Source organism: Furipterus horrens, unplaced genomic scaffold (genome assembly GCF_987537825.1).
Source record: "Furipterus horrens unplaced genomic scaffold, mFurHor1.1.pri manual_scaffold_2, whole genome shotgun sequence".
Taxonomy (NCBI): Eukaryota; Metazoa; Chordata; class Mammalia; order Chiroptera; family Furipteridae; genus Furipterus; species Furipterus horrens.
The window spans coordinates 86,903,971-86,919,327 of record NW_028327172.1 but is presented as its reverse complement, the minus strand read 5'-3'; the positions used below and the strand labels follow the sequence as shown (position 1 = coordinate 86,919,327).

General features: G+C 39.9%; 1 pseudogene; it reads right to left on the bottom strand.

The window, feature by feature from the left end:
- Window positions 1-13,269: 13,269 nt before the first annotated feature.
- LOC150018976 (polypeptide N-acetylgalactosaminyltransferase 11 pseudogene) lies at window positions 13,270-14,970 on the bottom strand (annotated as a pseudogene).
- Window positions 14,971-15,357: the final 387 nt, after the last annotated feature.

The window sequence follows — 15,357 nt, the reverse complement described above, 5'->3', positions numbered from 1 at the left end:
GAAATACTCATGCACAGGCAGGAGGGGTGGATCTGGAGTGGAGAAGACATGGTGTGGCAGCAGTGGTGGTGGCAGCAGGGCAGTGGCTGTGGCTGGTGGCAGAAAGTGCAGTCAGTCATACATTATAAAAGTAGAGAGGGAAACCTGGAGAGCAATCCCAGTCCCAGACCAGACCAGATTAAGCCATGCAGTTCACAGTTCCAGCGCCATGGAAAATAAAGCCACATTGCCTCTGACTGTGAAGACCAGTGGGGGTTGGGTTGGAGGAAGAAACTTCTGGTCTCTCAGCAGTGTCCACTTGTTTTGAGGGCCCCCATGGTCCTAAAACATCTGAAAACCCACCCATTCTGGGAACTATCACCAATCAACAGCTAGAGGGACACCAGTTACATAAAGGAAGTGCTTGGAAAAGGAGTGAGTGCTGAGCAAGTGGCATTGTTCCCTCTCAGGACCCTCCCCCACATACAGTGCCACCACTTGGTGAAATGGGTCAACTAGTACCGAGGGATACCTAAGATTCTGCCCCTTACAAATAACAGGTGTGACAGTTCTACCTAAGACACAAAGACAAACACAGAAGGCTGTCAAGTTGAGGAGAGAGAAAAGTGTGGCCCCAAAGAGGGAGCAGATCAAGCTTCCAGCAGGAGAACTGAGCGATGAGGAGCTAGCCAACTGAAGATGAAGAGTTCAAAACACTGGAGATAATGATGCTCACAGATTTGACAGACAAGATTAAGCACAACAAACGTTTAAGGCAGTGGTTCTCAACTTTCCTAATGCCCCGACCCTTTAATACAGTTCCTCATGTTGTGGTGACCTGAAACCATAACTAAAGCATAGTGATTAATCACAAAAACAATATATAATTATATATGTGTTTTCCGATGGTCTTAGGCGACCCCTGTGAAAGGGTCGTTCGACCCCTAAAGAGGGTCGAAGAAATGAAGGCTATATTAAGTGAAATGAAAGAAAATACACATGAAACCAGTGGTGAAGGGAGGGAAACTGGTTCAAATCAATGATTTGCAACATAAGGAAGTAATAAATAGTCAACCAGTACAGAAGGAGGAAACAAGAATTACAAAAAAACAAGGAGAGGCTTAGAAACCTCTGGGACAACTTTAAACGTGCCAATATCTGAATCATAGGGGTGCCAGAAGGAGAAGAGGAAGAGCAAGAAATTGAAAACTTATGTGAAAAAACAATAAAGGAAAATTTCCCAAATTTGGCAAAGGAAATAGGCATACAAGTCCAGGAAGCACAGAGAGTCCCAAACAAGCTAGACCTAAAGAGGATCACACCAGGACACATCATAATTAAAATGCCAAAGGTTCAAGACAAAGCAAGCATCTTAAAAGCAGCAAGGGAAAAGAAGAGAGTTACCTACAAAGAGGTGCCTATAAAACTATCAGCTGATTTCTCAAAAGAAACTTTGCAGGCAAGAAGGGACTAGCAAGAAGTATTCAAAGTGATGAAGAGCAAAGGCCTATAATCAAGATTAGTATATCCAGCAAAGCTATCATTTAAAATGGAAGGGCAGATAAATTGTTTCCCAGAAAAGGCAAAGCTAAAGGAGTTTGTCATCACTAAGCCCTAATTATTTTATGAAATGTTAAAAGGACACATTTAAGAAAAAGAGGATCAAAACTATGAACATTAAAATTATAACAAAGTCACAGCTATCAACAACTGAATATAAAAAATAAAAACAAAAACAAACTAAGCAAACAACTAGAATAGGAATGGAACCATAGATATGGGGCTCATTTGGAGGGTTATCAGCTGGGAGGGGGAAGGTGCAGGGACTAAGAAGCATAATTGGTAGATACAAAATAGACTGGAGGATATTAAGAATAGTATAGGAAAGGGTGAAGCTGAAGAACTTATATGCATGACCCATGGTCATGAACTAAGGGGGGTGGGATTGCTGGAGGGATTGGGGATACTGGGCAGAGGGAAGTAAAAGGAAAAGAAATTGGTATAACTGTAATAGCATAATTAATAAAATATACTTTTTTAAAAAAAGGCTACAAAACCCAGTATGGCTATCATTTAAAATTGAAGAAGGTGTTCTCCAGGTCCACCATGCTGTTGCAAAGCTAAGTGAAATCAGTCAGAAAGATAAATGCCATATGATTTCACTCATATGTGGAATCTAATTAACACACTGAACTAACAGGAGAAGTAGAGACAGACTCATAGAGAGCAGAATGACAGCTCTGTGTGGGGGTGAGTTGGAGGAATTGAGCAAAAAGAAAAAAGAGCTCATGGACACAGACAACAGTGTAATGATTGTAGGGGGAGGAGGAGTCAGGGGAGATGCTAGAGTGTGAAGGTCGGGGGGGGGTAAATGGTAATGGAAAAAATACAATAAAAAAAACTATTAAAAGATAAAATTGGGGACTTCTGGCCAAGATGAAGGCATAGGTAGACACGCTGCATGTCCCTCCAAAACTAAGAAGAAATACAACTATCTCAAAACTAGAGATAACCAGAAGTTACAGAAAATCTAGCTACGTGGAAGTACAACAAAGATATAAAGAATAAATACTCATCCAGACAGGTAAGAGGGGAAGAGGCAAGGTGAGGGTGAAGCAGTGTGGCACCAGCGGCAGTGGAAGCAGTGGCAATGGCAAGCCAGCGGAAAATGCAGTAACACATTAAAATAAGTAGGGAGAGACACCTGGGGAGTGCTCCAAGCACCAGACCAGACCACACAGCTCATGGTTCCAGTGCCGGGGAAAATAAAGCCTCATTGCCTCTGACTGAAAACCAGGGGGGTTAGGGTGAAGAAAGAAATTGCTGGTCTCTTAGCAGAGTCCACTTTTTAGAGGGCCCCCACAGTCCTAGAACGTCTGAAGACCCACCCAGTCTGGAAACCACAGCCAAAGCAACAGCTAGAGAGGTGTCAGTCCCATACAGGAAGTGAGAGAAGTGCCTGGAAAAGGGGTGAGTGCTGAGCAAGTGGCATTGTTTCCTCTCACACCCCTCCCCCACATTCAGCACCACAATGTGGAGAAACAGGACACCCCATACTAACGAATACCCAAAGCTCTGCCCCTTACAACACAACATACCCTAAGACACAGAGGCAAACAGAGGGAGCTTTCAAGTTGAGGAGACACAGAAGTATGGCCCAAAAGAAGGAACAAATCAAGGTCCCTGCAGGAGAACTGAATGATGAGGAGATAGCCAACGTAAAAGACCAAGAGGTAGCCAACCTAACAAATGTAGAGTTCAAAACACTGGTTGTAAAGATGGTCACAGACTTGACAGATGTGCTTGAGTATGGCAAATGTAGAAGGGAAGAAATGAAGGCTAAGCTAAGTGAAACAAAGGAAAATGCACATGAAACAAATGGTGAAGGGAAGAAAACCTGGGTTCAAATCAATGATTTGGAACAGAAGGAAGAAATAAATGGTCAACCAGTACAGAAGGAGGAAACAGGAATTGAAAAAAATGAGAAGAGGCTTAGGAACCTCTGGAACAATTTTAAATGTGCCAACATCCAAATCATAGAGGTGCCAGAAGAAGAGGAAGAGCAAGAAATTGAAAACTTATGTGAAAAACAATGAAGGAAAACCTCCCAAATTTGGTGAAGGAAACTGGCATACAGGTCCAGGAAGCACAGAGTCCCAAACAAGTTGGACCCAACGACAACCATACCAAGACATATCATATTTAAAGTGCCAAAGATAAAGATAAAGAGAGAACCTTAATCAGCAAGAAAAAAGAAGAGAGCTACAAAAAGGTGCCCATTAGACTATCAGTTGATTTCTCAGAAGAAACTTTGCAGGCAAGAAGAGACTGACAAGAAGTATTCAAAATAATGAAAAGCAAAGACCTACAACCAAGATTATTCTATGAAGCAAAGCTATCATTTAGAATGAAAGGGCAGATAAAGTGTTTCCCAGACAAGGTAAAGCTAAAAGAGTTCATTGCCCCAAGTCCTTATTATATGAAATATTAAAGGGACTTATTTAAGAAAAATAAGATAAAAGCTATGAATATTAAAGAGACAACAGACACAACTATCAACAACTGAATTTAAAAAATAAAAACAAAAACAACCTAAGCAGACCACCAGAATAGGAACAGAGTCATAGGTATGGGAATCATTTGGAGGGTTATCAGCTGGGAGGGGTGAGGGGAAGAAATGGTGCAGGGATTAAGAAGCATAATTGGTTGGTACAAAACAGACACAGGGATGTTAAGAGTAGTATAGGAAAAGCTAAAGCCAAAGAACTTATATGCATGACCCATGGACATGAACTAAGGGGGATGGGATTGCTGGAGGGAAGCGGGGTACTGGGCAGAGGGGAGCAAAGGGAAAAGAAATTGGGACAACTGTAACAACATAATCATAAAATATATTTAAAAAAATTAAAATTGAAGAAAACTAGAAAGACCTAAAGGAATTCATTACCACCAAACCAGTATTATAAGAAATGTTAAAGGGACTTCTTTAAGAAAAGAAAATAAGGAGAGAAACATATTTATAAGAATAAAAATGTGCCCTGACTGGTTGGGCTCAGTTGGTTGTGTGTTGTCTTGCAGAGCAAATGGTCGCTGGTTCAATTTTCAGTAAGGGCACTTGCCTGGGTTGCAGGTTTAGTCCCTGGTTGTGGCGTGTACCATAGGCAATCAATCGATGTTTCTCTATCATCAACATTTCTCTTCCTCTCTTTCTCCCTCCCTTCCTGTCTCTCTAAAATAAAATTTAAAATATCTTACAAAAGGAATAAAATGGCAATAAATGTGTACCTGTAAATAACCACTTTAAATGTAAATGGAGTAAATGCTCCAGTCAAAAGACATAGGGTAGTTGAATGGATAAGAAAACAAGACCCATATATATACTGCTCCCAAGAGACCCACCTCAGAACAAAAGTAAAGGAATTGAAAAAGATATTGCATGCAAAAGGAAACAAACAAAAAAGCTGGAGTAGCAATACTTATATCATACAAAATACACTTTAAAACAAAGCTATACTAAGAGACATAAAAGGACACTGTGTAACGACAGAGAGTAATCCAAGAAGAGGACATAATCCTAGTAAACATTTAAGCACCTAACATCGGAGCACCTAAGTATATAAATATTGATGGACATAAAGGGAGAGAGCAAAAGAAATACAGTCTACTATAGTAGGGGATTTTTAACACCCCATTGACATCAATGGATAGCTCTTCCAAACATAAAATCAACAGGAAATGGCAGCCTTAAATGACAAACTAGACCAGATAGATTTAACTGATATCTTCAGAGCATGTCACCCCAAAGTAGCAGCACATACACTCTTTCGAAGGACACAAGGAACATTTTCTAGGATAGACCACATGTTAGGACCAAAACAAATCTCAATAAATTTAAAATGACCATCAAGTATCTTTTATGAACACAATGGTATGAAACTAGAAATCAATTACAAGAAAAAAACTGAAAAACACACAAATATATGGAGGCTAAATAAGATGTTACTAAACAATAACCAGATTAACAATGAGACCAAGGAAGAAATAAAAATATACTTTGTGACAAATAAAAATGAAAGTGCAACAATCCAAAATCTATGGTTCACAGAGAAAGCAGTCCTAAGAAGGAATTTCACGGCACTACAGGCCTACTTCAGGAAACAATAAAAACCTCAAATAAACAATCTATCTTACACTTAAAGAAACCAGAAGAAAAAAAATACAAGCAAAATCAAAAGTGAGTAGCAAGAAGGAAATAATAAAGATCAGAGTGGAAATAAAAAATATAGAGTCTAAAAAAATACAAAAGATTAGTGAAACCAAGAGCTAGTACTTTGAAAAAATAAACAAGATAAATAAATCTTTAATTAGACTCATCAAGAAAAAAGGAGAGTGGACCCAGAAAATAAAATCAGAAATGAAAGAGAAGTAACAACCTAACAACTGACACCAGAGAAATACAAGGAATTATAAAAAAACATTATGAACAAATATATGCCAATAGATTAGATAATCTGGAAGAAATGGATAAATTCCGAGAAACATACAAACTTTTAAGACTGAGTTAAGAAGAAACAGAAAATCTAAACAGAATGATTACAACCAACAAAGTGAAATCAGTAATCAGAAATTTCCAACAAACAAAAGTTCTGGACCAATTGCTTTACAGGTGAAGTCTACCAAACATTTAAAGAAGAACTAACACCTATCCTTCTCAAACACCTTTCTCTCAAAAGGAGAGAAAACTCCCAAGCTCATTTTACAAGGCCAGCATTATCTTACTTTCAAAACCAGATAAAGACACTACAATAAAAGAAAATTATAGGCCAATATTCCTGGTGAACATAGAAGCAGAAATCCTCAACAAAATATTAGCAAACTGAAATCAGCAATACATTAAAAAGATAATATATTATGAAATTTATTCCAGGGATGCAAGTTTGGTTCAATATCTACAAATCAATTAACATGACACATCATATAAACAGAATGAAGACTAAAAATCATATCATATTTACATATTCAGAAAATGCATTTGACAAAATCTGGCATCCATTTATGATAAAAACTCTCAGCAAAGTTAGAATAGATTGAACATGGCCATATATGACAAGCCCACAGCTAACATTATACTCAGTGTGGAAAAGTAAGATCAGTAACATGGCAGGGATGTCCACTTTCACCACTCTTATTCAGCATAGTACTGGAAATTCTAGACACAGCAATCAGACAAGGAGAAAAATTAAAAGGCATCCAAATTGGAAAGGAAGAAGTAAAACTGTCTTTACTTGCAATGACATTATATTCTATATAAAGGACCCTAAAGATTCTACCAGAAATCTACTAGAACTGATTAATGAACTCAGTAAAATAGCAGGATACAAAATAAATATTCAGTAATCAGTTGCATTTTTATACACCAATAAGAAACTATTAGAAAGGATAACTAAGAAAACAATTTCACTTACCATTGTATACAAAAATATACCTAAGATAAAGTTAACCAAAAAGGTAAAAGACTTGTACTTAGAAAATTGTAAGACATTGAAGAAAGCTAGTGAAGAAGATACAAGTTAATGGAAGACTATACCATGCTCATGGATAGGAAGAATTAACATTGTTAAAATGTCCACACCACTCAAAGCAATCTATAGATTCAACAAAATTCTTATTGAAAGACAATGGCACATTTCACATAACTAGAACAAATAATCCAAAAAAAATCATATGGAACTGCAAACGATCCTGAATAGCCTCAGACATCCTGAGAAAGAAGAACAAAGTTTGAGGTATTATGCTACCTGGTATTAAACAATACTACAAGGCTACAGTAATTAAAACAGCATGGTACTAGTATAAAAACAGATGTAGAGATCAATGGAATAGAATAGAGAATCCAGAAATATATCCATAACTATATGGCCAATTAATTTATGGCAAAGGAGGCAAGAAAATACAATGGGGTAAAAACAATCTATTTAATAAACGCTGTTGGGAAAATTGGACACATACAGGCAAAAAATGAAACTAGGCCACCTTCTTACACCACATACAATAATAAACTCAAAATGGACTAAAGACTTAAATATAAGGCTTGAAACCTTAAAACTCATAGGAGAAACATAAGCAGTGAAATCTCTGACATTTTTCTTAGCAATAGTTTTTTCTGATACATCTCCTCAGACAAGGGAAATTAAAAAATAAGCAAATGGAACTACATTAAACTAAAAAGTCTTTGCACAGCAAGGGAAATAATCAACCAAACATAAAGAAAACCTACTGAATGGAAGAAGATATTCACCAATGATACATTCAATAAGGGATTAACATCCAAAATTTATAAAGAACTCACACAACTCAACACTAAAAAATCAAACAGTCCAGTTAAAAAATGAATAGACACTTCTCCAAAGAGGACATACAGATGACCAATAGTCATATGAAAAGATGCTCAACATATATAATCATCAGAGAGATGCAAATTAAAACCACAGTGAGATGGAATGGAATGGAATGGCCATCATTAACAAATCAATGAACAACAGTGCTGGTTAGGATGTGGAGAAAAGGGAACCCTCATGTACTGTTGGTAGAAAGGCAGGTTGGTGTAGCCAGTGTGGAAGAACACAGGATAGATGTTCCTCAAAATATTAAAAATAGAACTGTCTTATGACCTTGCAATTCCACTTCTGGGTGTATATCCAAAGAAACACAAAACACTAATTGAAAGAATATACATGCCTCTATGTTCATTGCAACATTATTTGTAGTAGCAAAGATATAGAAGCAACCCAAGTGCCCATTGATAGATGATTGCATATGGAAGGTGTGGTATGTATACATAATGAAATATTACTTGGCCACAGAAAAGAATGAAATCTTACCATTTGCAACAGCATGGGTAGGCCTGGAGGGTATTATGCTAAGTGAAACAAGCCAGATAAAGATAAATACTACATGATTTTACTTATATGTGGAATCTAAAGAGCAAAATACATGAAACAAACAAAACAGAAACAGCCTCAGATATGAAAAACAGACTGATGGTTGCCAGATAGGAGGAGGGTTAGGAGTTGGGTGAAAAAGGTGAAGGGATTAGGAAGTACAAATTGGTAGTCTCAAAATATTGATGGGAATGTAAAGACAGTGTAGGAAATATGATCAGTAATATTGTAATAACTACCTATGGTGCCAGATGGGTACTGGAAATATCAGGGGACCACCTTGTAAAGTATAAGATTATGTAATCACTATGCTCTACAACTGAAATTAATACAAAATAATATTTCATATTAAGTCCAATTGGGAAAAAGATTTATTGAGCACTTACCAGGAACTGTTTTGATGCAGTGAATAGGACACTTTAAGGCCTTGCCTGATAGAGCCGACAGTCTAGTGGTGGTGGTACAGAGCCATTCAGTGTTGAGGGCCCCAGGAGCAGAATCCTATTTCTCAGGTAGCAGCTGGGCAGAGTTCTGCTGGAGAAGTGAAGTACCTAAAGGAGAAACATCTTGAACTATAGGCTACTTGAACTGCAGGCAGGGTATACATTCTGGCCTGCCCAGTATGGCAGGTGTTCACATTGTACACTGATCCACTGACTGACTAAACAGTGAAAGAGAATTTCCTTGGCCCAGACTGAAAGTGGGGGAGCCATTGACTTGGTGGGCACATAGTTGCCTAGTGCTCTGACTCTTTAGATACATAGGCTTATGAAGTAAAGACTGCTCCTACATCTCAATACCTTCTTGCTTTGGTCTGTATCTGTCCAGAAACTAGATGGGACAGAACCTACATGTAGAGGGTAGCAGGGATTCTGATCTTGGGGGTAAGAGGACCCCAAGATGGCAGAACCTGACTCCCAGCCCTTACTCCCCATGGGATGGAGGGTCTGTCCTGGGCTCCAGCCCTGCCCAATGGTTCACATGCTGACAGCCACTTTGACTGCCATAGGCTGAATTTTGTGTCTCCCCTCACCCAAATTCTAAGTATCCAATATATTAAATTACACAGGGGAACAATTTTTAACATAATTCCTGCTGAGTTAGACTTTTTAGCTGTTTTAGATGTGAATAGGCATGCTGATTTCAAAACTGCACTTAGTTTTCTTCTATCACATCAAGTTTTCCTGTACAGTTTATCTTAATGTGACCACTCTAGGCTCAATCAAACCTGGTTGGCTGAGAGCAAACCTCCCTCGAGTGGGGAGGGGTGGGGGACAACCTTGGAGACCAGCAACAGGTTCTCACTTGTCTAGGCTATTCAGTTACACATGAGACAGTGTGGTAAGAGGTTGTGTGTTCCTCTACATAGTGAATCATATTCCGAAGTGTAGTCCGAGTTCTTGTCTGTATACGAGGAGTTAGCAGAATTTATTTTTTTATTTACATACACACTTATTTCCTTTCCTTCAGATCATGTCTGCCTCTGCTATTTCTCTCCGTAAGTGCCTAAATAACCCTGATTTGTTTTGTTTTATCTGTGGCAGTTTCACCATTCCCAAAGGACAAACATCAGCACATTTGTCAGGCAAGCCTATTTTGCATATTTTAAAGTAAAACTTGGTGATCAAGACAAGTCTTGGGCCCCTCACAAGGTGTGCAAGCAGTGTGTCGAGAGTTTACGGATGTGGACAAAGGGAACATGTGATCAGTTGCCATTTGGTATACCCATGGTTTGGCGAGAGCCCAGGGAGCATTCAAGTGACTGTTACTTTTGTATAGTGAAAACGTCAGGATATAACAAGAAAACTAAATGTAAAACAGAGTATCCTAGTCTACCATCAGCTATACGCCCAGTGCCTCATTCAGCTGAAGTCCCAGTGCCAGTTTTCATTGAACTACCCTCTTTTGAAAAACAGGAGTCTGGTGAAGCACTAAGTAACAGCAACAATGAAGATTTTGAAATTAAAGATGACTCACTTCATAAGGGATATGATCAGCATGAGTTGAATGATTTGGCACGGAATTTGGGACTATCCAAAAAGGCTTCAGAACTCCTAGCATCAAGACTGCACAAGAAGCCCTGGCTACTGTGGCTCGGTGGATTGAGCGTCGGCGTGCGAAGGAAGTGTCGCTGGTCTGATTCCCAGTTAGGGCACATGACTAGGTTGCACGTCAAGTCCCCCGTTGGGGGCATGAGTGAGAGGCAACCATACATTGATGTTTCTCTCCCTCTCTTTCTCCTTTCCCCCTCTCTAAAAAATAAATAAATAAATAAACAAACAAATTAATTAATTATTTAAAATAAAATGACTGCACAAGAAAATCTTGCTTGAAAAAGGAGCGAAGGCATCCTACTTTCGATCAAGAGAAAGTGTATTTCTGCAGTACTTTCAAAGTGACAGTGGCTTTGTGTATTGTCACAACACACATGGTTTAATGGAGGAATTGGGAATTCCAATCTATAATGTAACTGAATGGCGACTGTTCACTGAGAGCTCAAAGCGAAGCTTGAAGTGTGTCCATCTCCACAACAGCAATTTATTTGGTGCAGTCCCAATTGGCCAATCAGTTTGTTTTGTGAAGAATATGAAGACATAAATAGAGTCATTGATCTGTTGCAATAACACAAGCACAACTGGATCATCTGCTTCCTTCTTGGGTCAGCAACACGGATACACCAAGTATCCCTGTTTTCTGTGTATGTGGGACAGCAGAGCTTGTGAGAAGCATTGGGTGGAGTCAAATTGGCCTCCAAGATCTGACCTCAAACCTGGTGATCCAAACGTTCTACATGAGCCACTTGTTGACAGAGGGAACATTATATTCTTACCTCTGCACATAAAACTAGGTCTCATGAAGCAATTTGTTAAAGCTTTGCCAATTGAAGGAGACTGTTTCAAGTATCTCATTTTGGCATCTCCTAGCCTGTCATTTGAAAAGATAAAATACCTTAATATGTATGTTTGGTAGCAGAACTTTACTACTTGTACACAATTTGACTTACAGTAACAATATATAGCCTTTATGTGAATAAAATAACTCTAAATAAACAGTATATTCAGGTAATTTTTTTTTTAATTTTCCTTTGTATGTACATTTTGTATGATTTTGGGGACAAAGGAAGGGTATCCTGTACCTTGAAAAGTTTATGTGATAGAGAAAAACTGGGGTCATTTTTGGATTCAGATGCCAAAGTTAGTAAAAAAACCAAGTGTCAGATCTAACTCAATGAAAATTGTGTTCCCCAGTGTTATCATCTCCAGTGTGATAGTATTTGGAGGTGGAAACTTTGAGGATGATTAACTAGGTCATGAGGGTGGAGCCCTCATAAGTACGATTAGTACCCTTTTAAGAGACCCCAGAGAGCTCCGTTGCCATTCTATCATGTGAGGACAGACAGAAAAGAAAAGAAAAACAAAAACAAAAAACCCCGGCCACCTAGGAACCAGGAAGTGGGCCCTCACCAGACACTGAATCTGCTGGCATGTTGATTTTGGACTCTAGAACTGTGAGAAATAAATTTCTGTTGTTTATAAGCCACCCACTCTATGGTACTTTGTTACACAGCCTGAAGGGACTAAAATAGTGACCTTAGGCAAATCCCTTCACGTCTTTACCACTCAGGTTTTCTTTTTTTTCTTTTTTTGAGCCTCAAACTAGATGACTGCTGTGGGGACCTCCAGTCCTGAGATTTCCAAGTAGAGCAGAGACCCCCACCTTCATCATCTCCCACCACACCTCGCCATCTGCAGAGCCCCGGATGGAGCCCTCATTACATTTTTGGTGGGACGTGTGATTGAAAAGTGTAATCTTAAGCCCCAGCTTCCCCACTCATCCTTCTTGCTGTTGATTTGCAGCTCAGAATGGGCTGACTGCCAAGTCAAGTAATCAGGAGGTAATAGCCTGGTATCAGATGAATCCCCAGGGCTGGCAGCTGAGTCTGGAAAACTCTGTCCCCATGCTGCTTGTGCCATTCATGACCAGGAAAATAATTGTGTAAAGCAGGCTGGCTCAGATCAAATCCAGCCTGACATGGTGCAGTGTAGCAATTGCCAGCACTCTAGTCTGATGTGATTATTGATACCTTGCTTGGGGGCTAAAGCTGCCCAGAGTGCCAGGCGTGCTGTGATTCATTTGCCCATGCAGATCAGATGCTGCTCCCCAACATGTGAGGATTAACTCTATTGTAGCCTCCTTCCCCAGAACCCCCTGTTCCCATTGTCTGTTACCTTCCCCTGTCTGTCCATCATAACTGAAATTATCACAAAGTGCTGACTTTATTGAGTGTGACAAGTGGGAGTTCATTTTTTTAAGGTAAATAATTAAAATGATTCTTTATTTTAAATGTAGGTAGTGCTGTAATTCATCAAAATAATTTATAATAGTTAACTGCCTCTTAAATATAATCTTATAAATGATGTCTTCTGAAGTTAAAAGTAATGGGGATTCAGTTTGTTTAAAATTAACTGTCTCCTATGAATTATTCTAAAAAAGGAAATCATGACAAGTTCCTGATCAGATAAACATCATTCCATTATTAAAGGAAGTTAAAAAGAAGCATAAACTAATTTGAATAGACCTAACAATTTCCTGGATTTTGTCTTCCTGTATAAACCCAACTCTTTATATTAAAGCTGTATTCTGGTTTCCTACCATAAGCAAGAAATTCCTTAATAGCAGCCTAGAAATGACCTTAGTGTCTTGGCAAAATATACTCCTGCACCTCCTGATGCTTACTTGGAGCTCCAATATAGACAGTATATCTGCTGTCTCACCTCTGGCAATCTTCCCAGGTATCCCTATAGGAGGACAAGCATGACGAATTACCATTCCAGCCATGGTGTTCACCTTAATCTTCCAAATGCCACTGCTGAGAGGAGGAGCCTTCACAGATTGCCAGAGCAACCTATAAGTCAGCGGATAAACCATTCTCAGGCACTGTCCAGCTGACACCTGGTACGCCAATTCTTCTTCCCAAAGGTCCATTGCTGGAATCCTCCTGACTCATGGCACTTCATGAGTCCTGGTGGGTCTGATGATTGAGTTTCCGACATATCCAGACAAAGGAGATTACGTACAATTAATTTATGCTCTTCATTATAAATCCAGATCTGATTTGGGTAAATGTGGTTACATGCCTTAAGCACTACTAGGCCTCCCTTATGACTTGGGCAGCCCTGGGCATCAGACACTTGCTGATCTGGAGGCGATAAAGCCTTCCATGTTGAGGGACTTTGGGACATTTTGGCCTTCTGTTAATAAAAATGGTTTCCTGGGGTTTGGCATTGGGCCCAGATATCTGCTTCTCTATGTAAATGTTATCCACATACCACTTAAATGATTTAAATCCAACTTCTTCCTCAATTAAACATGCTCACTGATATTTCCATAGCTTCTTGTCCTCAGATTGGGTCTTAAGGAAAAAAAACTGCACCTTATATTCATCTAACCAAACATGTGCCAGCCTCGGGGAGTTGTGTGTCATGGTGTCCTGGCCTTCAGGAGAAACATACAGTCACCTTTTCTGGAAAATATGTCCAACTCTAGAGTAAGGGATGATGAAGAGTTTACCTCCACACATCCAAATCCAAAATGATATTTCTAAATTTTCTCCTCCCCAGATATCCATGCCACTGTCATACTGCTCAAGTTCATTGAGCAGCCATTGCAGGTGACTATTGAAGCAGTAGTCCCTTCCGGTTCTCTGAGCTCAGAAAGGGGAACAAGATCCCACTGAAGTGCATCCCCTAGTTGAGCCCTCCACGCACCACAGGAGATGAGCTGTAGGCCAGAGTGTCCACACTGATGATGTGATCGCTGAACACATGACTGTCTGCCCATCCTCGCTGATGACGGCCAATAAGGGCTGCAGCCACACCACACTCACTTCACAGCTGCTGCCCAGGAACACCAGGACATCTGTTGCATGGGCTTTTCTATTCATTCTTCCTTGAACTAATCCCGTATGCTTTGTATTTCTTATTATTTTAATTTTTTCCAGGGAGGTGTTTTTTGGACAAATTCATCTAGTCCTTTCAAATCATTGAAGTCACTGTCAACATCCAGGAGGATGATTTCATGGGGAAACCGCACTGGTGTGCAGTCTAGGACGCTGTGCACAGTCCAGGTCCATTGGGTATGTCTGATCTTTTGTGCTGTATTCATAGTGTCGGGCACATCTCTGCATAGCCCAAGTGGTTACTAAGAAGCACATTGAAGGTATGCTTCTAATGCCACATACCTCTGAACTCCTGGTCATGTTCATTAAAAATCATACCCAATTCATAAGAGAATTTCATGTTGCCTTTTTCTGTATCTTCAATATGATTATCTACTACATCATCAATATTGTTTGATTTGAACTGTAATTCTAAGATTCAACCTGGAACTGAGTGAAACGGGGATAGAAATTTGGGGAATGTCCGTGGGACCCAGACCCCTTTACGGGCACATTCTTAAGTGGCTGAGTAACTTCACTGAAGATGAAATAAACAAAAAGCAAAGCCATCCAGGTCCCATATGTAAAAAGACATCCGTAACAGAAACATCGAATTGACGCTTCCCATTGTATACCTAGCATGGCTGAAGGGCCATTTTCAATGTCCTGCAGCAAAAAGCTGCTGGAGCCATGAACTGGTGCTGGAGGCTGGGAGCGAACTGACAAGTGAATTAGAAAATCCAGGGTTGCAGTCTTGGGGAGCCCGCACACTTCTGTGGGCTTTACCTCCATGAACCCCACCAAGTCCGCAAGGTGAAAGTGAACATCCCAGAAAGATCCTCTGGTGAATCCCGACGCCCGCAACGCACAATCTCGGGCTTGCGGGACTCGGGTTCGGCATCCTCGCTGCCGCTACGGCTGCACTGGCTGGAGTGGGCGGAGCTGATCTGGAGGAAACGCAGCTCCAGGTGAGTTGGCGGCTGCAGCTCGCTCAGTCCC